Here is a 23,245-nt window from a genome sequence, read left to right as displayed (position 1 = left end):
GTGCGTTGATTCAATAAACTTCTCTCTCGTAAGAAAGAGAGAGCAAAAAAGAAGTGCGCGTGGGCAGATCGAGACTCTGTTTTTGGTTCAGTTGGCTTTTTTATATTGCAACATTGTCAATTATGCACGCGTTGATTATATGCAAAGTTAGGTTGAAGCATACGCACCGAGAAAATTCACGTAGACGTCATAATGGAATCGACGAATATAACGCTTCAAAAGCTCGATACAAATATACGAGAAAAAAACGCAAAAAGCAAATCTGCGCGAGAAATTGATTTTATAGCCTGCTACACACGGTTAAAAATAAAAAACTGCAGTCGCGCAAACGTGTCTGCATGTATATTTCTTTTTTCCCCGAAGCAATGTATGCTGTGCAGCGTGTACTGTGCTTGATAGGTATCGAAGAGAAAAATAGTCACCGCTCTGCTCACTTGTAACGTGCGTACTTTTTTTTAGTCGGTGAACTCGCGATCGCGCATGGGCCAACCATCGGAGGCAATCGGAGACAGATTTGTTCGGTGTCATGTGCCAGAATACACGAGCACGTGCACATTTTGGCTAGATGGGTTGAGCGAGAAAGCGCAAAAAAAAGGGAGCAGCGGAAAACGTTCGACCGCATCTCTACCATGTTTAGCCCCAGTCCAGAATACATTCCCTGTATGTATATATCGAATACTCTCGAACTCTTTCGGCTGCAGCTTTTTATATTTATTCGCTCAGTAAAGCGACTGCTGCTGCTGCTACTGCTGCATCTGCCCTGCGCGCTCGTCCGCCTCGTGTCCGCGTGTGCTTTAACTCTTGGCCCGTATACCGTCCATCTCTTCTCGTCTCTCACTGCTTTCGTGCTTCTCTATATGTGTATATATGGCTTTCTAGCAGTCATATGTTTTGCATTGCAGGGAGAGAGAGGACGAACTAAAACGTCTGGCTGCAAGTGACAAGTGCTCGCGACCCCGCGTTCGCTTGTTCGAAACAATAATTTTGCTTTTCTTTTTTTCCTACAGAAAACAGGAGGTAAAAAGTGAGCATTGCGATACTCACCTTTTCACGAACACGCAAATTAAAATATTGTAATTCAGCAATTTCGCTTACTTTTTCGATAAGCTTAAAAATCGAATCTTTAAGTTTGCGTAATCAAGCTCTGTGTTTACCACGGCACGTATTCTCGAAAGGTATGTAATTTTACTTTCGAGAAAACAACACAATAACTCTTGGTTGCTTCATTAAAAATTAACTTGAGGATACTGATATGGTGAAAATTATTACTTAAGGGGACACATACACCTTAAACTCGAAAATTTTTTTATTGCTTTATTGAGTAGGATTTTTCCGTCCCTTTCCATTGCTTTTTTCGAAATTCCAAAATTTAGATTTTGCCCTGAGATACAGCTGTTTCCGTGAACCCTTTTCCTATACTTTACGTGTTAAATTTTTTCTTCTTTTGCGTTTTCTGGCGAGTAGTGTTTTTGGTCATCTATCGTAACTTTCAGAGGGTACCGATTGAGTTTTCTGCACCAGGGTCGCGTACACTTCTTCAGAACATCAATGGTTACGGTCACTACCTCGGATGAGACGATCGAACGGGCAGATTGTTCTGCTTGAACAGTTAAGCACACATTTTTTTCCATTTTTCGTATTTACCGAAATTTAAGTCGTAAAAGTACTGTATGAGAGCGACCTAATGGTTCGATCGTCTCATCCGAGGTAGTGACCATAACCATTGATGTTCTGAAGAAGTGTACGCGACCCAAGTGCTGAAGCTCAATTGGTACCCTCTGAAAGTTACGATAGATGACCAAAAACACTACTCGCCAGAAAACGCAAAAGAAGAAAAAATTTAACACGTTAAGTATAGGAAAAGGGTTCACGGAAACAGCTGCATCTCAGGGCAAAATCAAAATTTTGGAATTTCGAAAAATGCAATGGAAAGGGACGGAAAAATCCTACTCAATAAAGCAATAAAAAAATTTTCGAGTTTAAGGTGTATGTGTCCCCTTAAATATATGTCATTACTATATTTGCAAGGAAAATATCCCTATTCTCGTCATATGAAAATTTTGGTCTCATATAAAAGATACAGTTACTATATAACTAGAAATTTATGATAATCTAAAAATAACACGGATGATACGTAATCTGAAATAGAAATTTTATAATGCAAAACATCCATTATAAAAATTGTTAAAACAATAGGAATCATTGAATCATTTTTAAGTATATTTTTCAAAATCAGAATAAATTAGTGTATAAAATTGTGCATAAACTGCTAAAACGACTCTCTGTATTAATTAAGAAATATTTGGATTAGTGTAAAGTTGATATAATTTTGTACAGATTGAAAAATAAGCCTTTGAGTATCAAGTTTTTAATTTCACCAACAGATGGCCTACACGACAAAAATCACGTTCTCACCAGTGAGAAAACGCTGCTGAGATTACTAATATATGTAAAATTTATTTCTCATTATCATTCTTAAGACATTTCTGTTATTTACCCCTGTTCCTATAGTTCAAAACAAAAAAGGTGGTATACAGAAAACTTTTTGGTTTTTTTGATTTCACAGAGAATAGGTCATAATGTACTTGAAGTAAACTAGCTAAATTTGTAAAGACCGTTCATGTTTGGTATTTACATTTGGCCTGTGTAGTCGGGCGCACGCCGGCCGCTCTCTCACAAGTACGTGCATGTGTTCGTTCGTACGCGAGAAGAGAAGCTATCGTCCATAGGGGATACGTATGATCGCGTCCGAGAGCTCTCGTATGTACGCGGAGCGACGAGATGGTCAAATTATTTAGCAGTAATTATTAGCAGAGTGTTTAATGATACGAGCTGTGCGAGTAACATCGCATTTCGACTCGAGTGCTTATACACGTGCCCCGACACTGTTGTTGCTGCCCTGCAATTCCTACTTTCTCGAACCTATGGTACGAATACATGAGAGCTTTTTATACTGAAATTCATTGAATTACCTTCGCAGATGACTTTAGCATTCCATGGTTGGGTTTAATTAGCAGAAAGATTTAAAATCAAGCGAAATCACTGGCGTACAATCAAAAAACCATAGCTGAAATGAAAACTCGTGAGTGCGATCTAATAAAGCTCTCGAGAATTAATGATTTCGCGGTAGCTGCTGCGGTGATATTTCAAGCTCGTTCGGCAAAAGAGAGAATATAAATACATATGCGAAGTTGTTGAACTCCGAATTTCACTATGAAGTTATTAAGAACACGCGAGCAGCACAACCGAATCGATTATTCGATTGGCGCGAGTACATGTCCGTGTTTGTACCTATGTGTTACGTAGGTATGTACCAACTGTAATCACGATCAACGTAAAGTACATACAATACAATCACGAAATGCGATGATAAAAGTGAAGGGTCTGGCGGGAGGGTGCGGAGGGTAGGGGTAAGTCAAGTGTCATAGATGCAAATTAGTTGAACCGCCACTCGTATTTATGTATGTAACGAGCGAATAAATAGCAATAATAACGTCTGAAGATGTGGCTGTCAGCCGTTATACGTGGGTGGTGGGAGTAGAGAGAGAAGGGGGGAAGGGAGGATAGAGGGCGGAAGAGAGGTAAAAGCAGCTTTGGTCGTTATGTGCTTCTGATGGAAATATTGACTATTACGTTCACTATATAATACGTCGGTCGGTCGCGCGGGCTTGCATCATTGAATATCTCGTGTATCATAAATATGCGAGCCGTTGCTGCTACTGCTGCTGTTACTCGGTTGCTCTATTGCTGCAGCAAACGATATGTATGTGCTACTGCCGCTGCGCCTCTCCAGACTTTTGATTTATTCTCCGTTACAGAACCGAGAGGGAGTGAGCTTGCAAGCTCGTTTGCGCCAGCGGAGCGAGCGAGAGAACGCGACCGAAAATTTGCCACTATTCGAGTCCATTGGGCGAAAACAACGGCCTCGCGCTCGCGTACTCGGCATTCGTGTGATGGATCGGCCTCTTCTAGCTCTTTCTCCCGTACATATACCTCGCTCCATCTCTGCTGTGCGTTATAGATACGAGATACGTGTGACTCGCCGCTACGAGCAACGAACTCTGCATTATCATTAACGCCCGCGGGGCTGATGGCAAGTCTCGTCTCGTACTTTTTCATTTATGATGCTGTCGAAACGTATAGCTGGACGCGTATACGGTATATATTAGCGCGCTCGTTTGTTACAGTTTAGCATGGCATTTGGCATCATCATCGTCACGGTCGCAGTCGTAGCCGTTGTACTGGTCGCGCGGCTGCCGCTCGAGTTCGCGTTATCGCGTGTACCAACATAGTTTGACCACTTCTCGTTCGTAATTCTCTCGTTATAACCCGACTCTGTTTGTGCCTCTGTACGTCTACTATATCGTATATGCGACTCAATAAAATTATCAGTTTAATGTTATATACTGTGTCATCAACTACTCAACTGCAATGATATAATGGCGCGGATACATTCGCGAATAATTTCGCGCGGCCCCCGCGTAGCACTTGAAACTGCAGTCGCGTTCGAGTCACGAGCAGCCAACTCGATGGAAAGAAAAATCATTTCCGCGGTCGATCGGCTGGAAAATCTCAGCTCGGGGTAGATATTCATTGAACGGTAGAGCTTTTATAAACCTTCATCTGTAAAAAATCAGACCAATTACGATTAATAAGAAATCCTCGTTGGTATCAAAAGCGAACATCGATATGGATGAGCAGCGAGCGAAAGTCGAACAGTCATGCTCTTGTAGGGTACTATGTATACGACCTCCCTTTCTCATGCGGATAAAAATTGAAAAGAAGCTCGTTCGCGCGATATATTCGGATTCGATGTTTGCATATCTCTTCCTCATTGACATCGGGAGCGAAAGTCACAAATTAAAAAACGATGAGCATGAAAAGACAGCCTACACATTCAGTGTATATACCATGAGCATCGCGCGGTGTCACACAAGAGAAAGAGAGCGAGATCGCAATAGACACTCGTGAGCTTGCGCGCGCGTGCTCGAGTATAAATGAATGTCGTCGTCGTCGTAGTCGTGACTAATGATGTATTTACCGCTTCTCGAAGTCTCGATTCTCTTTTCCACCGGCTGCAAGTATTTATATATCAACTCTGGAGCGCGCCGCACGTTCATCTTTAGCCCGAGTGAGAGAGAGAGAGAGAGACAGGGTTTGCTGTACGCTTCATTAAAATTTACCTTACGCAGCGAGAGCGCCCGTGCGCGTACTTCACATTCACCATAGGCCTCGTATTATATTTGCGAACCAAAGCAGATATCGTTATTTTTTTCTCTCTCGATTATGAGTACGCGTAGTGGTGATGTGCCGAGGCTATTCATCGAGCATCGATCGAATCACGAAAGCCCTGTGAATGCGAGAAATATAGGTACTTCAAGCAACATCCGTCATTGCTACAATTATAATGACACCGGGACGTTAGTCGCGCCATCCAAATTAATTTTTTGTAATTCTAGATAATAAATATTAATTAATTATTATGCGCAAGCTCAATGCTTATATAACTAGAAGACAATGCTCGCCAAAGAGGATCTGACAGATTGATCGTCGCGTCAATCGATCATAGCTCGCTTACGCACCAATCAATTTACGAGCACGCGTACGGCCTGTGATTTCATATAGAAGGGTCGAGAGAGTGCAATACACTGTAGCGGCGCGTGCAAAGAGACACGCGTGATGGGGACATTGAGCGATATCGGGTTATAACTCGCGCACTGGGTCGCGCCTCCTGTTTTCACTCCCACTTGCCCCCCAAACCGTCGATAGCCAATCTCCAATGGGCAATAAATCTCGCGCTTGCGCTCGACCGCATATAGGTGTACGCAAGCATGTATAGCTATAAACTGCAGTCGAACCCCCGCTCGCTCGTATATTCCGCGCTCGCTAACTACGGATATTGATGCTATTATCAATAATTTCTGTCGGTTAGGTGCTGCCGCTGCTGTTGCCAGCAGGCGAGTACTGCAAGCTCGAGATATTGCTTATAGCTTGGCTACTGCAATCGTCACACATTCCGTTTTCATGGAAAATTGAAATTTCGTTAATTAATACGCGCGCGAGCTTTGATATTATTTTCCGTTTGATTTTTGTTTTGATTTTTATCCGTCAAGTAACATTTGTCAGCCACAACGTGCGTGTATCGTATATAGACTGTAGGCACATGCCTGCACATACTGGAGGTCGTGCAGCTAGCGATTAATTACCAGTCGAATTTTTGCAGTCAACAGCCACGTTATATACATAAAGTGCACGCGCCGCGCGCAAGAACATCAGTACATTTAGTTTGTATACAGTATAACTGCAGCAGCAGTATTAGTATACGTGGAGTTTGCCGTGTCCGGTGGTGGAAATACAAATTGTTGTAATGACACCGCAACGAGTTCGAATGATGAGGGCGTTTGGACGCAGTTGTCCTTGCTGTCTCGTTGTTGTTGTTGCTGCTGCTGCTATATGGGGCCTCGCAAGCGCGTGAGTGGTAAAATTTATAACGGATGCCGAGCTAGCTAATAACGTTATTGCCCGTGCCTATATGTACACAAATACTCTCGTTCGCTCTCTCTCACTCTCTCGCGGGCTCGAGCGAGAGATAAAGAGGGCAATAAGCCGTAGGCTGCGTGCACGTGCGTAGTAGTGGCTGCGAGCCGCCGAACCAGCGAGGGAAGAGACATTAAAAGGGCGTATAAATAATACCAGCGGTCATTTCCAATGCTGTATTTAGTTTATTAGCGGCGAGGCTCGATTTTTCCGTCGCAAGAATTGCTCGCGCCCGAAAGAGTATATGGTTCGTATTAGTGCGCGCGTATAACATCGGCCGCAAATGCCCAGTTTATATATTTTGCGGAAATACAGCGGCGAGTTTAGGCCTTTATGGCAGTGATGAAAATCACGACGAGTAACCGCCGCCAACGCCGCTTCTCTGAAATTCGAAAGCTCTGGGCCGATTTCTCTATTGCTATTATTACACGCTCTACTCGCTGGGCGCCTATTTTTCACGATGTCACCCCCGCCGCATGTACGTACGCGTGTGTGCGCGCGTATAACGGCGCAAATGCAAGACGGGAAAGATGAGAGCGAGAGCAAAGAGACAGTGCCAATTAGGCATGGAAATAGAGTCGTTTTCGCCAATACGCTGCAGCGGCGTTCAAGAGTCGAGTAAGACGTGAGCTTGCGCGCGCGAGCTTGAAAGCTCGGAGCTATTGCGACGGCAGCTAGCTGCGGCGTTATATATCACTACGGCCGGGGCCCTTTGATATTATATTTTGTACATCTTTGATTACGAGAATTATTAGATCGCGGAAAGACATACGATGTTTGAAATTGCCCTAAAGCTCCAATATAGATTTTCGCGTTCGTTGGCTTGCTTTCAGATATCCGTAGATAGAGCTCAGAGAGCAATTTGCGCGTATTATACGTACGAACGTGTGAGTCGCGTTATAACGGTACGTTCGATTCTCGATTTTCATAACACTTGGTTCGTGCGTAAAAATAAATGAATGGCTTTTCGGACAATTCGCGAGTAATTCGTCGACGCTCGACAGGCTCGGTACAAGGCTGATTGCACATTCGCACGCGCACGCGTTATATACGCGAAAAAATCGTCGGATTTTTAATTAGTTTGCACGCACACGAGAGCGCGCGTATCGCAAGCTTGTGCACGGAATAACGCATCGAGAAGCGAAACAAAAGACCTCTTGGGCGCAGATAGTATCGCCCGAGACTGCAGCGCACCGCTGCGCGCCACAGCGTCGAATAAAGAATGACTGCAATTCTAGCCTCTTTCTCTGTCTCTCTCGGTGTGCCGCTGTTGCTGCATGTGCGTATATGCGCGTACTCGAACGTTGCAGCCTGCATACGCGCTTGCAACTGCAGTATATCCAAAACAATGAGGACACGAATACTCGCACACAGTCGAGCGCCTATATCGTGTATACGATGAGTTGGGTACTTTCGTTGCTGCTGTTGCACTCGCATGACGCGGGCGCGTCGGGCCAGATACAATAGTAGTCAATAATGCGTGTGATTTGTGCAATAGGGCGCCTCTATCGCGCAGCCGGCGCCATGCACTGCACTGACTGCTTATACGCGCGCTATACGTATACGTGTGTATCGCGCGCAAGCTGTATAATAATCCCAAAGCCGTGAAATCGTTCCGCTTCGCGAGCAAACGCGCCTACACACATGTACGTTTGTATCGTATGTTGCTCCTGTATAGGCGATACATACACACGGTGGGTGTAGGTTTGTGTGCGAACACGTATACATGCTGACTGTCTCCTGACTCGTTATTATTACCTTTGCGCAGTGGCGCTGCATGGTCTGACTGGCTGTGCGAGTATATTATATCGATGTATACACGTCTGTGCGCTTTGTTATATACTTTACTGCCGAGTGCCGATTTTCTAATTAGGATTGCCGTCGCTGCTGTTACTACTGCTGCTACTGCTGCTGCTCGTATACTCAAGCATGATCTTTGATTCGCTAGTATTGTATTCAATGACTTGACGTAAAGCACGATGTATAATCGTATTATTCCACACTACGACGCGTTCGATATAAAAATGAAAGGCGAAGCTCGATTGCGTCGAGCTTGCCATGGAAGTACGTTTCGCTGACTATGATAAATATTTCGACAAAAGTAAAATTCCAAGATTAAATATGATTTCTGTAACTCGGTTACAAATTCATAATCCTTTGACGTAGTTCTAGTCGACGAACAAAGTACGTGTGTTTGCGCTGAATCGGTCGAATATATAATACGAGGAAGCAATTCCATCAAGGCTAAAAAGCTCCCGCGGCCTCTATAATATTCTGCCTTATTTTATATATATCAGTATGTGTACGTATACCTGACTTGCGCAAGCTACCAAACAAAAGTAATATACTTATGAGCGTCGGGGGCTCTGAAATCAAACGCTTCCGTAAACAAAAATGATAGTTGCGCAGTTGGCATGTAAGCTATTGCTGCTGCTGCTGCTGCTGCTGCTCCGCAGACGTATAGCGCATATATTTGCGCGAACCGTGGCGTGTATTACGTATCAGCTGATACGTGTATACACGCGAATATATAAAGCGAACGCGCGTAGCTTTTAAAACAACAATTCGAGTCTCACTCGTTTTACTCTCGTGTATGCACCTGCCTGTATATACACGGACGTACAGATCGCAGCAAAGAGAGTGAAAGAGCTAGAGAGAGAGAGAACAGCGAAGCACGTTATCAATAAAGTTGCGCAAAAAGTTGGGCAAAAAAAGTTATTTATCATGGAATAACACGCCAGACTGCCGTTAAACGGCAAATGTACACTCTCTCTCACACACACATACGTAAAGACACGCGTCGACTGAGAGAGAGAGAGAATGCATAGCGCCACGTTGCTGTTTACGAGTACTTCACATGGGTACTCGCATGTTGCATTGCAGCGCGCGGCCGCGAGGCAATGGGCGCAAAAGGGGTTGAAAATAATTTGAATAAAAAAGTACAAAGTCCGCGCTGACTGCAGCGAAGCGCTGCAGCCCAAACGTATACGTGCAGGCTTGTATATGTGTATGCACAAATTGGCTGCAGCAGCGCACATGTAGCCAAGTGCAGCAGGACCGATATATATTGACCCGATTGCAACTGCAGTCGAGTCGACGAGTTGCATATTATATCGATTATCGCTCAGTGAGAGTCGGAGAGGCAGCAAGGGCATGACGCGCCCATATATTAGAGGGTGCAGCAGTGATCTCCAAGAGACTGACGGTATACGAATGTATCGGCCTGCAAGCATAATTACACGGGAGCTTCTGTCCTCTCTCTCCCTCTATATCTCGCTCCATTTGTGACGATGTAATTCTGCACTGTGTTGGCTTGCGATATTTGCCCATGCTATTGCTGCATCGATTCTCGAACATACGACAACAACAACGGCAGCTGACTCCATTCGTGTCATATATAGACGTTTCCTACATACATAGGCTGGCGTGCGCAGAGCTTTAATCGGTACACGAGTGTACCTGATCCGACTAATGACACAATCAACTCGAGTCATTGTTGTTATTACACGCCTAGTCGTCTGTATCACGCCCTACGAAACAACTGCTAGTGCAATGTACTCGAGCCTTGCCGATCGATATTGATTTTTAACGTGCCGAGCTTTTCGTATGTGAACGTGCTTTCGTCGGCGTTAAACGCCGTTGTATACATGCGCGCTCGCAGGCTCAAATAATAATGTATATAAAGCATCTGTTGGAGCGCGTGAAATTCAATCGTCGAGCCGACGAGCTGCTATCGCTGCTGCGGCACTGCCTGAACGTCGAGGGTAGTGTAGGTAGCGGTAAATAGCGCGCGCGACTGAAGCAGCACTGCCGAGACTTACGGTTATAAACGCGCTGCAGACGAGCGAGAGAATTGACGACTCCGTGTCAGGGCCTATATACAGATATAAACATATACAATATACATACGCGGAGCAGGCGATATATAGATGTGGGTGGGTGTGTGAGTGACTGACTGGATGAGTGAGTGAGTGAGTGGAAACGCAATTGAACGGTGAATGATTCAATTTGTCAGACCAATGAGTTTGTCAGGTGCCAGTTCATGCCGCGTCGCGTATAGAGTAGTAATACGCGCGGCAGATATAGCTCGTCGAACGCCGACGTCATCGTCGTCGTTATATTATACACGCGGGCACGCATAGCCATGTATATAATAGGCAGCGCGGCAGCATCAGCAGACAACGAGTCAAGCGCGAACTCTCGAATCCGATTTGATTTAATATTGCTCGTGTGGCTGCGCGCACACATTACACGGATATATGCATGGCGCTAGGTACAGAGCTGTACGTATAGACGTCTGTGTCGGGCGCGTTTATACGTATCGGCGTGTATATTGCCCGAATCATTCAGCCTGTCGATTATGCTCTCGCCTCTTTGCGCTGGATAATTTCGAGCTCGCGTTATATACGCGTCGTGTATGCGCTACACGGCGCGCGCCTTGTGGCCACTATTCAACGCGCCGGCACAGCAGCGTCGGGCAATTGATCCGCCCCCACCCGGGTAATATTATAAAGCTGCGAGCATTTGTGTGCGGGAGCTGCCGATACAGACTCGATTGTGAGTCATTTTTTAATAAATATATCACGTTCGGCCTTTTTTAGCCCCGTTTTTATTTTACCGTTTTTCGACTTTTTTCCGTTCGGCTTTTTGCCTCTCTTTCTCTCGCGTACTGTCTCGCGTTGCTTTGATAATTTACCGTATCACCGCTGCGGCGATAAGACAACGCGCTCGCGCGTACCGGGATTTGTAGATTAACAAACGCTTGGTACAATTAAAGAAAAGCTTCGGCTAGGTACTTGCCGAATCCTTTGCAGCCGCTGTATATAGCAGTAGCAGTTCTCGAGAGTGAGATTTCCAGGAGCCATGCAGACCTCGGTAGGTGATAAAGTTGCCTCCATTTCTCTCTTTCTCGCAGTACGTAACAGTGGTAGTAGCAGCAGCAGCAGCACGTGTACGTGTGTCTCGGGGGCGAGCGGCGCGCACAAGACCGCAAGAAAAATCCTCCTCGAACGATTTAGCGTTGTTCCTTGTAGCCGGGAAAAATATTTCAGAGAAGGATTAAGAGGACATAAGCTTCGGGAAAAAGCGCGTATAACTCGGGTCCGCGCAAGCTGCCTTCGCAAGCGGCCTCCGACGCTCCTCGGCTATTCGCACTCTTATGCCTCGCATATAAGTCATACCCACCACCACCCCCCGAGCTCGCTGGAATAAATTCTAATGCGGTGGACATTATAATTGCAAGCTTTATACAATATACACGCTATATTGCTAATATACGCACATGTGTGCTTGCAACAGCAGTAGCAACTAAGGGCTCTGGGCTAAGAGCAAATTAGCGACGATCATTATTTATGTTGCGAGCTGGAGAAAAGGGTTAAAACACCCCTTCCTTGTAGGACTTCACGATCTTTTCTCGCAAGCCACCAACACTCGCAATGCTCTACGTATATTTTCTCGAATACGATCCATGTTGCGTCAAAGACAAAGGGTTAGTTATGTGCACCAAAGGGAAAGGGAAAGGTTTTTAAGGCCCGAGAGCTATCTTCCCTTTCTACGGCATTTTTATATTAATATACGCTAATATATGCCACGAATCGCATAGAGTACTAGGATGTCTATCGAAATTCGCATACTTATATGTTAAAAGGAGACGCAGTGACTTTTCACGGAAACATCCGAACATTTATAAAATTTAACGTAGCTTACTTATCCGGTCTGGGCAGCTCCCGGACTGCAGCCACGACTGGGGGGCATTTTGTTAATTCCAAAGCAACGGTAGCAGCAGATGAGCGAAAGAAAAAGGAAGGATATTATAATATCGCGTATCGGACGTAGTTGTTTTTTTCCTCTGCTTGGGCTGCGTATAATGCGTGCGGCAAATCGTGCGCGACGTGCACCCGTCAGTTGTGTAAGTTTATCAGCTTAGCGCTCTCGTGCACGCAGCTTTCGGGTAACATGTGTGTATGCATTTTTAATATAAGCGAAGATTGTAAATTTGCTGTTGGATACCATGACATGTATATGGTTGGCTGCTGTTCCTGTGCACCGTGTGCTTACAAAAGAGAGAGAGAGAGAGAGAGACACGGAGGACGCACCTTTTTATGGTTCCGCATGCAAACAAACAGTCACAGAATATTAGTGAAAGAGAGAAAGAGAGTGTCTCTGATAAGTAGCTATCGCTTACATACACCTCGAGAATGTATAAGCGCGAGCATTTTTTATTATTAGTTTAGAGCTCGAAACTGACGCGAGCCCGGGTTTTTATTATATTGTATAAGCGCAGAGTGCAACGCGTCAAGTCCTGATAAGCGCAACAAGTGCGCATATTCATGCAGTGCAGTCCGCAGAACACGCATTTACACGATATGCGTTTGCCTGTGTGTACTCTTCGCGCGCACAACAGCGCAGGAGCCGCAGCTTGCAGCTCGTGTACGACTGTGTAATATACGCTAAATTTGACTTTTTTATATTGATTTACCAGCTGACTGCTCTCGGGAATTATCATTTTTTACGATGTTTGATTCTCGAGCAGGTTGCATGTAGCTTCATTTAGCGCGACTCGAGCTTTCGCATACATGGTGTTACAGTGTGGGTATGATTGCGCCTGAGTATTCTTTAAATCTGAACATCGATCAAAAAAAATAAATCAAGAAAAACATAGATCAAGAAAATCGTTTGAAAAATTCATGAAATGCAATCAAATACATTAATTTTAATTAAAACAATAAAGAAACAAAAAATTTTTGATAATTGAATCACAATTAACCTCTTCTGACCAGCCCATAAAGCCCACTAACTAAAATTTGTTTTTCATTGATTCGGTGATATTTTATCCTAAAAACAATGATTGCACATAAACAATTGGACGATGTACTAAGTGCTTTAATTAATTGACGAACTAAGTGCTTAGTTCATCAATTCAATGATTTCTCAAATCTTTTACACGAAGATGGAGAAAAAAAATTTTTCTCACACGGATAAAAAATAAATCACCTACAATCATTGGAAGTTTGATATTTACCTTTTAGAAGAAAATTTATTATTGATTTGTGACCTACTACATATGACGATTTTACGGGTGTAACGCGCAGTATACTTGTGATCTTTATCAATGACATCGGACCATATTTATTGTCAAGCTAGAAAACGTTACAATGAACGGTACTGATTTGGAGCCAAATTAGAAGGAATATTAGTAATATTTTCTGATTTTCGGCTGATAAAACCCATGCCACTATTTATCAAGCTAATATCCGACTCAAGTCTGCGACGTTACCAATAATAGTACAATAATAAGGCTTATGTGCGGTAACGGCATTGGCCGAAGATTTTGAATAATGTGTCTATTATCGTTGATCAATCTTTTGGCAACTATTCAACGATATCAGAGGGTACATTTGTATTAATTTTTAGGCTACATTCTCATAGAAGTAGGATGGAAAAAATTTCTCGAATTAATAAAAAACATACAATCTCGAGCTGTAATGCGTAGTATATTAAACTTGCTTACAAAATAAAAGATACAATATAGTTGTGGAGAAAAAACGAACGAACTGGCGTACTTTATACGAATAAAGTAAAAGTTTTGCCGCTATGCAATACATATATATAGCATCGAAAACAAAAAGTGAGTAATACGGGCGTATACAAGTATAAGAGCTACGTGCAGCTACATCGGCCTCGTAATATGAAAAAAATGATAACTGCAGACATTAGACGAACAACAACATTGAGAAATATATATAAATACAGCATCTATCCGAGTGTTCGTAGATACGAAGTATTGCGGCCTGGCAGTGGAACGAGGAGAAAGAGAAAAAGAGGCAAGTATATATATAAGGAGGTGGGTAGACGAAGGGAAAAAAGTAAGCGAAGTATACCACGAGAGTCATGATTTTACCCAGGACGCGCGTATACACTATGCGGTGTAATATAAACGTCGTAAAATAGGAAGCAGGTGAATCGTATAATTCGGCTGCTGCGTCCGACTCTATGTGCGCGCACATACTCCCATATACCACTACCCGAGCAATTCTCACCCTCGTCGTCTCTTTTCAACGTACAGTACAGCAGCGCATCTGTATCAAATACGAGTTGGTCCACCAGTAACCCCTAGCGTGCACACACACATAACGTATGTATGTGACTAAGATCACATGTGCAGATCTCATACATACGAGCGAGAAAAAAAAGACAGAAAAAATATCGGCTGAGTTCATATTGGACACCGGGCTGTGATAAACTTTCGGTCAAGTTCTTGATTCTTTTTTATTCGAAACAGATGTTTCTCCCCGTTGACCACGCTCATTCTGAAGTACAAAATGAGCGTACTGATAATTTACTAGGTCTATATCAATTTACAAAATAAAAAAGGTACCAAAAAGTGACTAAAATTCGATTCGCTAGTTCATCGACTCTATTTTGGCGGCTCAGCTGATGCATCGTCCTTATATATCAGTTGGAACCGCTCTGGGCATAGTACGATTGTGTTCCGCGCGCGACCGCAAGAATAAGAGAGAGAGAGAGAGAGAGAGAGAGAGAGAGAGCGGGAGCCAACTTCTAAAACTTATTTGCTTCTCGCGTGCGTGTATGCGTGCTTTGGCTCGCATATGCCTCTAGCATTGTCCCACAGGGCTCGCGGGATATCTTGGCATGCTATACCGCAGAGTGCAACGTCGAGTTAATATCTTATTTGGCGTTTGACGCGAGACTCGTGCGCTCACCGAGCGAATAGAAAAGAAAGGCACATGGCGATATAGACGTGTACGCGCAACACACCAAAAAGGAACCCAACGATTTTAGCCGCAGACGAAAAATTGTTGTCTCCTCTCTATGGGTCTCGCGCGCTCGTTATAGCATGTACCGTGTGCACAGTGGCTTCGATCGCTCTTTTGTTGCAAACTCGACGTTTATAGTTACTTCCGAGCTGCAGCAGCGCCAAAAAAAAGAGAACGCGTTATATACACCGTACCGCGAATCTGTCGTACATTACGGAAGGATGTCCTGTCTGTGTTGGCTTTGATCCTCGAAATAAGCTAATACCTTGATAAATAATAGAGGCAGCGGTAGATGCGCGTTTTGTGAATTCCTTTCCGCTCAGCTGTCGATACGCAATACGATTATTGTGTGAAAGCGGGAAAAGGGTTGACTTTAGAAACATATGTGGAATGCACAATCGATGCGCATCCAAAGGCGACGATCCAGTGCAAACGAATGAAATTCAAGGTTTTTTGCCAAGCGCTATCTTTCGCTAATTAGACGAGATCGAGAAACGAGCTCTCGTTTACGAAGCTGTTTACTCAAGCCAATCGCGATTCGCGCGCTCTATATTACTCGCCGAAGAACCTTTTAATGTTTGCCTATATGCAGGCTTGGCAGTATACGCTTGTGTGTACCATACGTACAGTTCGTTGGCTTATATTCCGAGCTCTCGAGTTATCTTGACTTTTTGGCTGGCACACATGTACACAAGCGTATTGCAATTATCGTTTTCTCTCCTCCCTACGTCCCGTTTATGAGTACGACGTCGTCGTCGTCGTCGTCGTCGTGTGTGCACTCCTTCGATAAGCCTCGCGCGCGACAAGTGCGATCCTCTCAAACAGGTAGATGTGTGTTTACAGTCGGGCAATGCCGCTAGAAACGTCGCATATTACTAATTCTCGTGCTGTAAATTTGTACATGAGATTCTTCTAAGGCTCAAGCGATGCTAAAAAAATCTAAATCTTAATTTGGATATAGCATAATAATTAATTTATATGCAATAGCGTCGCGAACTTTGCTTGCGAGGAATTATTCGAAGCGAAAAGAAGCACTGACTGCCGCTGCTCTTGATCCACGCTGAACACTCGAAATAATGAGGATTCTTGCAAATGTTCGTCGCGAGCTCGCCTAGCCTAGTCTAGGCAGCATGGGAGCAGTATCAGCGTCATCCCGGGGAAAGCTCGTACACGCTGCAATTTCAGGCAGCGCGCAACATCCTCTTATAGCCGCACATAATTTTATTACAGTTGGATAATCGTCGCGAATTAAATTCCAAAATAGCATCCCCCGCGCGTATACTACTGCGCGACACGAGGTAACTGCCACGTGCATAGGTATAATAATATAGGAGTGAGAGAGAGAGAGAGAGCGAGGGAACGAGTGGCACATATAAGACAGAAAGCAGAGGGAAAGTGCGAGCGAGAGGACGAGAAAAAGAGAGAAGAAGCGTGTGGGGGTGAGGCTAGAAAATCTGGCAGTGCTGCACATTCGCAAAATTCGCGTAGAGAAATTAGCCGAGGATAGGGCATATAAAGGACATGACTCGAGCTCCATAGTATAGGCTTGCTCACACACGCATCTGCATTAGAGTGAGTGCGAGAGAGAAAAGAGAGAGAAAGAATCGCACTCGAGTGAGAGAGGCGGAGAATATCCGTATGCGCTCGCGTGTGCACGTTAGTGCATGAATTAACGCTTGTTTCGCCCGAAAGCCAGAGGACGAGTATACCGGCATCATAGCCACCCCCGCGCGCGCGACAATTCTTGAGTGCTGCTGTCTGCGCCAGAAACTGCTCTCTTTCGCTCTTGCCATACATGCAGTCTATGTGTGCGTGCGTACGTGTGTGTGTGTGTGTACAGGAGCGAGAGCTTCGAGCTTGCAATAATACGCATATATGCCAGGATATACAGTAGGTAACCCTTTCGCATCGCTCGGCGACTCGAGCTATAAATGCTAGACCTCCACATGCTCGCTTCTTTCCTATATACGTGTATGTATGTGTGTGTATACATCGCGTCGAGCAGCGAGCTGCTGTCTGATGCGCCAACAGCAACATACAGCGCACCGAGAGAGCACCGACGGGGGTAGCAGCAGCTCGAGCTTGAGCGCGCGCGAGCGGGGCCTCGACGTTAAACGCCGCTAATGTTAACGTAAATAGATTATAACACTCTGTTAAACAAGCAGCCGTGAGAGAGAGAAAGAGAGAGAGAGTCGAGCCTATTACTCACGGATCGCGTGTTGTACATGCCGCCGCTCGCTTATACTCGCGTTATACCTCTGGCACACACACACACGTACATGGACGAGTCGAGCACGGCCTAGTCCTATACCAAGCTCCGGTCGTCTCTTTTGGTGAGTAGACACACACACACGTCCACACTTTCGTATACACACGGCTTAGCTCGCGCTCGCTTCGGCCGATTACGCGCACTCGCCTTTCTGTCCTCGCCTATACATACACACACACACGGACACATACACACACTTATAACTCTATGTATAGCTGCAGGCCTCTTCCTTCCTTCCTTCCTAATTCTTTCCACTTGGCGATTCCCATCACCCTTTTTCTTTTTCTCTCGCGCGAGAGACCAGCAAACACACCGAGCCTGTGCAGGGCCAAAGGAAGCGTTTGCCGTGACCCATTTAATAGGGCAAAATACAAGCCGATTCCGCAAAAATCCACAAAATCGTGCGGCCAATTTGCGTAAACGCGCGCTCCGTGAGATTTCCGCACAGCACGATGTCTGCCCAGCTATACCGCCTTGGGCCTGCGCACGATTTAGATCCGCTGTAGGTGCTGCAGTATTATGCTGCAACATGCTAAATAGGCTTGCGTCCACCACTTCCTCGGACGTGGGCATTTCTCACGCGAGAGCAAAAGTGAAGCAGCAGCGGCAGCAGCAGCAGCTCCTGTAAGCCGCTTATAGGTGTACACGTAAAGTAATACGGCCGCATTTTTTGTGATCCTGATTGAGACGTATACGTGTGCGTTTATGCGTGGCGGTGGCGGCCCCCACCAAATATAAATAAGTCCGTCTCACACCGCAAAAGCGCAGTGTCTTGTCTTGTAAACTCTATGATTTGCCCTTGTCTCCCTTGTTTCGCTCTCTTTTAAACTGTTTTCCTGGGATTACCGAAATTCCGCCCATCATTGTTTATTTTAACTTGGACCGCATCGCAATGCAGCTCATCGTATATAATAATGCCCAGCCTGTTACGCACGTATAAGCGATACATTATAATATTGGCCCGTTTTTACGACAATTCGGCCGCTGTCGGCGTAGCGTAGGGTGGTGTATCCTCCTCCTGTCCCGGCAATATGCACTTTTTTCTTCGTTTTTTTTGCTGATCCTCTCTAACTTTGAGCATCCGCGGTGGGCGACCACCTCCTCGTTTATATAATAATGTACATACGTGAATACGTACGGAAGGATATACGAGCCGCTCTCACGGGGACGCTTACCTCGTTTCTCCGACTACTTTATAGTCCGCGTAAAAAAAAAAGGCTACCGCACCGCGAGAAAGTAGATCTAGACATTATTTCGCGCGTAGACAGCGCAGAGAGTTATATTCCTCGTTGATGCGTCGATACTGCGACTCGTACCTTATACGCTCGACGCGACATTTTCGACGATGACGCGAACAGAAGAAGAGAACAAAGTGCCTTACTATAAAGAACGGCAGCATCAGTGGGATCCGCTATAAGATGCGAATGTTCTTTATGCGCTCTCTCTCTCTCTCTCTCTCTCTTTCCTTCTTACGCTTTATTTGTGGCGACGCAGTATAGACGCGCACATACACTGCGGCCGAGTTATGGGACTAATGTAATTTTACGGGCGAGGCTAAAATCATTTATAAAGCTGTAAATGCCGACTTATTGGCCGAAGACTCGTGAATCTAGTGTCGTCTTCTTGGCTCTTCGACTCTTCTTCTTCCTCTTCTGTTGTGTGCGTCCTCTGTGCAAGTGCTGCTACTGCTCCGGCTCTTCGCTGCGGAGCTGATACCAATAAAACGTCACTTTCGCCCTATATAATGTAGTATTTTAGCGCAGAGCCACTCCGAGCTCGAGTCGCGCGCAAGCTCGCTTTTATGCCCCCCGTATTTACAACTATTTTATTTGCCGATTCCATCTCAATCATATACGCGAGTGCAGTGTGCGGGCGTCTTGGAGATACCGAGAACATCTTATAGGACTGTAGCATCATCTTTTATATAGAACTCTTGGACACGACGAGGTTGTAATGTACGTTGTGGATTTCAGATATATAGAAAAAATGAAAAAGGAAATAGCTCGTCGCAATACTTCGATCTTACGAGATCTGTAAATGTTGATAAATCAGTTAATAATTAACAAGCCTTACCGTTTCGCTGTATGAAGCCAATCGTGTGCGCGAGGCATATTATCGAGGCGAGCGCATCACAATGTGTAGGCGCGTTTACATGTTATGTATCAACAAGTCTGAATCGACTGAATTTTATAGCATATACACATCGTGCCTCGCGTGTATCGTAGAAGCAATTTGCAGCTACGTATGTGCATCGGTAGTGCTCGGGGCGCTATTGCACGCATATGTACGCGATATTCAAATGCCACGTGTACTTGTACGTGCGCGTGTGTGTATACATGGCTATTCGTATACAGTTCGTATACAGATTGTTCGGCTCGGGGGCATAGCAATTTATACGCATTCGCGATTCGCAATAATTCCAATATTGCCTTCCGCTACTGCTGCTGCTGCTGTTGCTGATCATCTCTACGCTCAGCTTACGCTAAGTACTCTCGCGAAAGTTGACGAGATCATGCTCGACTATGTACGACGGCTGCGTACACGTTTATCTTCTATATACGTCATGGCCTCATTGTGCTTTTCTGTATCTATATAAACTTGCTGCTTCTTTCCCCATACCTCACTTTATTTGCGTCACGTCAGCCGGAGAATTTACTGATTTAACGGTGATTCTTTTCTCTTTTCTTTTGCATTTAAATGTATGTATATGTCGCATGCGTTCGCCCTTTATCTACGTCTATCCTCTCCTTCTCGCTCTCTGTCTTTTTCTATATGTATATCACTACCTTTGTCATTTTTCTCTTTATGCCCTTTGCACTGTCTACTGCTGCTGCTGCTTTTTTATTCATCCTCGTTAGCCTTCCATCTCTTCGGTCGAGTTCTCTATGATGAGAGATGCACGCATTATACATGTCATGCGACACATTTCTATTTTTCGATTATATCTTTGGTGAATCTGCGATCTGTCAGTCGTTACAATACACACACACGCATACGAGCCACAATTTAATGTTGGAATATAATGAGCAACCAGTTTGCTTCCATTGTAAAAGCTATACATAGCTTTAGCAGAGATCTCATCTCCGAGTGGTTTTTAACTAAACAGTTTGATCTAAAAAATTATAATATCGTTAATAGAGCATGACTCGGCTACGAGCTGCTGTTTTGTATGACTTTGCGAGACGGCCGTCAGTCGGTTTTGGTTTCATTGTCTTTCCGGAGCTTTTCATATCATATCTGTATAGTATGAGCTATATAAGACTGCTACTTTTTCTTGCTTCACTGAGAAATCCTGTGCGGGTATTTTTGTTCAGTCTATTAAGCTCCGGATCCCCGCGTGATCGCAGAAGCGCAAAGCAGCGCCTTCTGCCGTCATCGTCGATATCGGATGACGAGCGATTCATGCCGCTGCTCCCGCGTGTTATAGCTATATGCCAGCCTTAAAAGGAGCACTGGGACAGAAATCAAGTTTTTAATTTGTCGCGTGACGTTATATACATACAGACCGAACCCGAGAGCTCGAGCTCGGCAAAACGATACGCGGCAGAAAATCGTAAAACATACGGATGGATGGACGGAAGCTCGAGGGTCGTCGCATCGCATTCGCCCACTATACATAAATCGGTGAACTTTACCATTGGGAGAGAGAGAGAGAGAAAGCACAAGTTAGCCCGATGCCTAACGCCAGATTCATCTCTCGTTCGTCCCATTGTCTCCGCTGAATGGATCTATAGGCAGTATGCATATACATGCCTATTCTCCATAGACTCGCTATTACGATTCTCTCTCTCTTTTTTGCTTTTTATTCATTTTTCACAAGACAGCGGCTGACTGACTTTTTTTCCAAGCGACTTCCAGCCGAGCTCGAGCATTTGCGCGACACGACAAATATTATTGCGTCGAACAATGATCGCGCGTACATGCGCCTAACCGCGGGCGCCTGCATACCACACTGCCTATGCTTGATGAGCCTCGGAGACCCGATACGCTGCTCGCGTTTTAGTGACGAGAGCTTCGAGTTCTTCTATATACCAAACCGAAAGAGGAAAGATGGAGAATGAAAAAGGGCACGGGCGGTTATAATCTTCGACATTGTCTAGCATGAAAATCGCCTCGAGCCATATTGGAATTACTATATACGTATAACGTCGAACTCGGGCTCCGATGTAACTTGGCATTATGTATATGGACAATTCTCTGTGAAATCGAATGCAAAACATTTTTTTCACTGCTGACATCAAAAATTTGTTATTCTTAATTTCATAATAGTTCCCAAATTTTATTACAATTTTTGGGAATTAAAAAAATTTCCCTAGGAAAATATGTCACAGAGCTTTTTATTCGAAATCAACTAAATTTTACGCAAGAAAAGTACTAAAAAGTGGTGTGAGCACTTAAAGAGCTTGCTAGAATAAATAGAAACATAAAAGTCAAAATCTAATAAAGCTGATATCCGAATTCTCATCACCAAATAATTCAAAGAGCTTCTTTTCCTCACTATTTCATTAAATACCTGGTCAATTTTTCTATAAACTTGTTGAGTAAACGACCATTTACAATCCAAGAGAATCGAGGAATGTCATTTTTCATGTCATCAAAAAAAAATTTTTTGTCACGCTATTTCACAAAGAATCAGCCATATGTACACGAGACTCGGTGATAGTCAAGTTGCGAAATGCGATGGCAAAAGAGGCAGGGGAAAAAAGAAGGAAATCGTGGTGACACAGACTTAACACCTCGGTTCTATTGTTCGACGGATTGAGCCTTGAATGACAACTGATTAAGACTTGATATTGTTCTCAGATCGTAACATGCTCCAGATGAGTTTTCAGAAGCCTTTCGTGATCAATCACGAATTAAGAAGAATTTGGCAGGTTTTTTTTCATTCGAGAATATCATGAATCTGAAATTTTTGGTGAAAATTTTATTCTGACCATTTAAATGACTAAGGTAAAATGAATAAAGAAATATTTTAATTAAATAGTTACTATCTGATATAATCTAACGTTTTCGAATCAAAAAGGCAGTTATAAAAAGCCCAAAAATTTTTAAAAATTATTTTATAATCAATATTTATAATTTGCAAAATTAAATTTGATGGTTAATTAATGTTAGAATATTTTTCAGATATTTAAAAATTGTCATAAAAACAAAAAGAGGGAGAGGGGGCACCCGGGTTTGAACCGGGGACCTCTCGATCTGCAGTCGAATGCTCTACCACTGAGCTATACCCCCGAGATGATGAGTGGCTTGGAATTTACGAACATGTTCTTTTTGTAGAGAGTATTTAGTATGTATTTAATTCATAGGTAATTAAAAGTCGGATCAACTCAGAACAATATAATATTACTAACCTTGGATGAAATACTATGTAAATGCAAATATTTTGAATATATTTCAAAATATATTAGCTTGAATAATTTAAGAATTTCTATTGAATAGTAGCGAATCATTCAAGTGATAAAACTGTAATCGGTGACATATCAGGGATTATTATAGAATAAAGATTATCATTGGATACGTAAATTTGAAGAAAATCAAGTTTTGTTATACAACATTTTATTGAAATTCATTTGAAAAGATTCGGAAATGAAAATCATGAAATAAATGTGATGAAAAAGACATACACTATAATAATATAATAATAATATATAAAATAGAA

At 43.8% G+C, this 23,245-nt stretch overlaps 1 non-coding gene across 1 annotated transcript; it reads right to left on the bottom strand.

Moving 5' to 3' along the window:
- Nucleotides 1–22,746: 22,746 nt before the first annotated feature.
- Trnac-gca lies at nt 22,747–22,818 on the bottom strand. The gene has a single exon. It is a non-coding gene; the product is annotated as a tRNA-Cys (tRNA).
- Nucleotides 22,819–23,245: the final 427 nt, after the last annotated feature.

The sequence above is a fragment of the Trichogramma pretiosum genome, unplaced genomic scaffold (genome assembly GCF_000599845.2).
Source record: "Trichogramma pretiosum strain Unisexual culture from Peru unplaced genomic scaffold, Tpre_2.0 scaffold6, whole genome shotgun sequence".
Lineage (NCBI taxonomy): Eukaryota > Metazoa > Arthropoda > Insecta > Hymenoptera > Trichogrammatidae > Trichogramma > Trichogramma pretiosum.
This window is presented reverse-complemented; position numbering and strand designations above follow the sequence as displayed.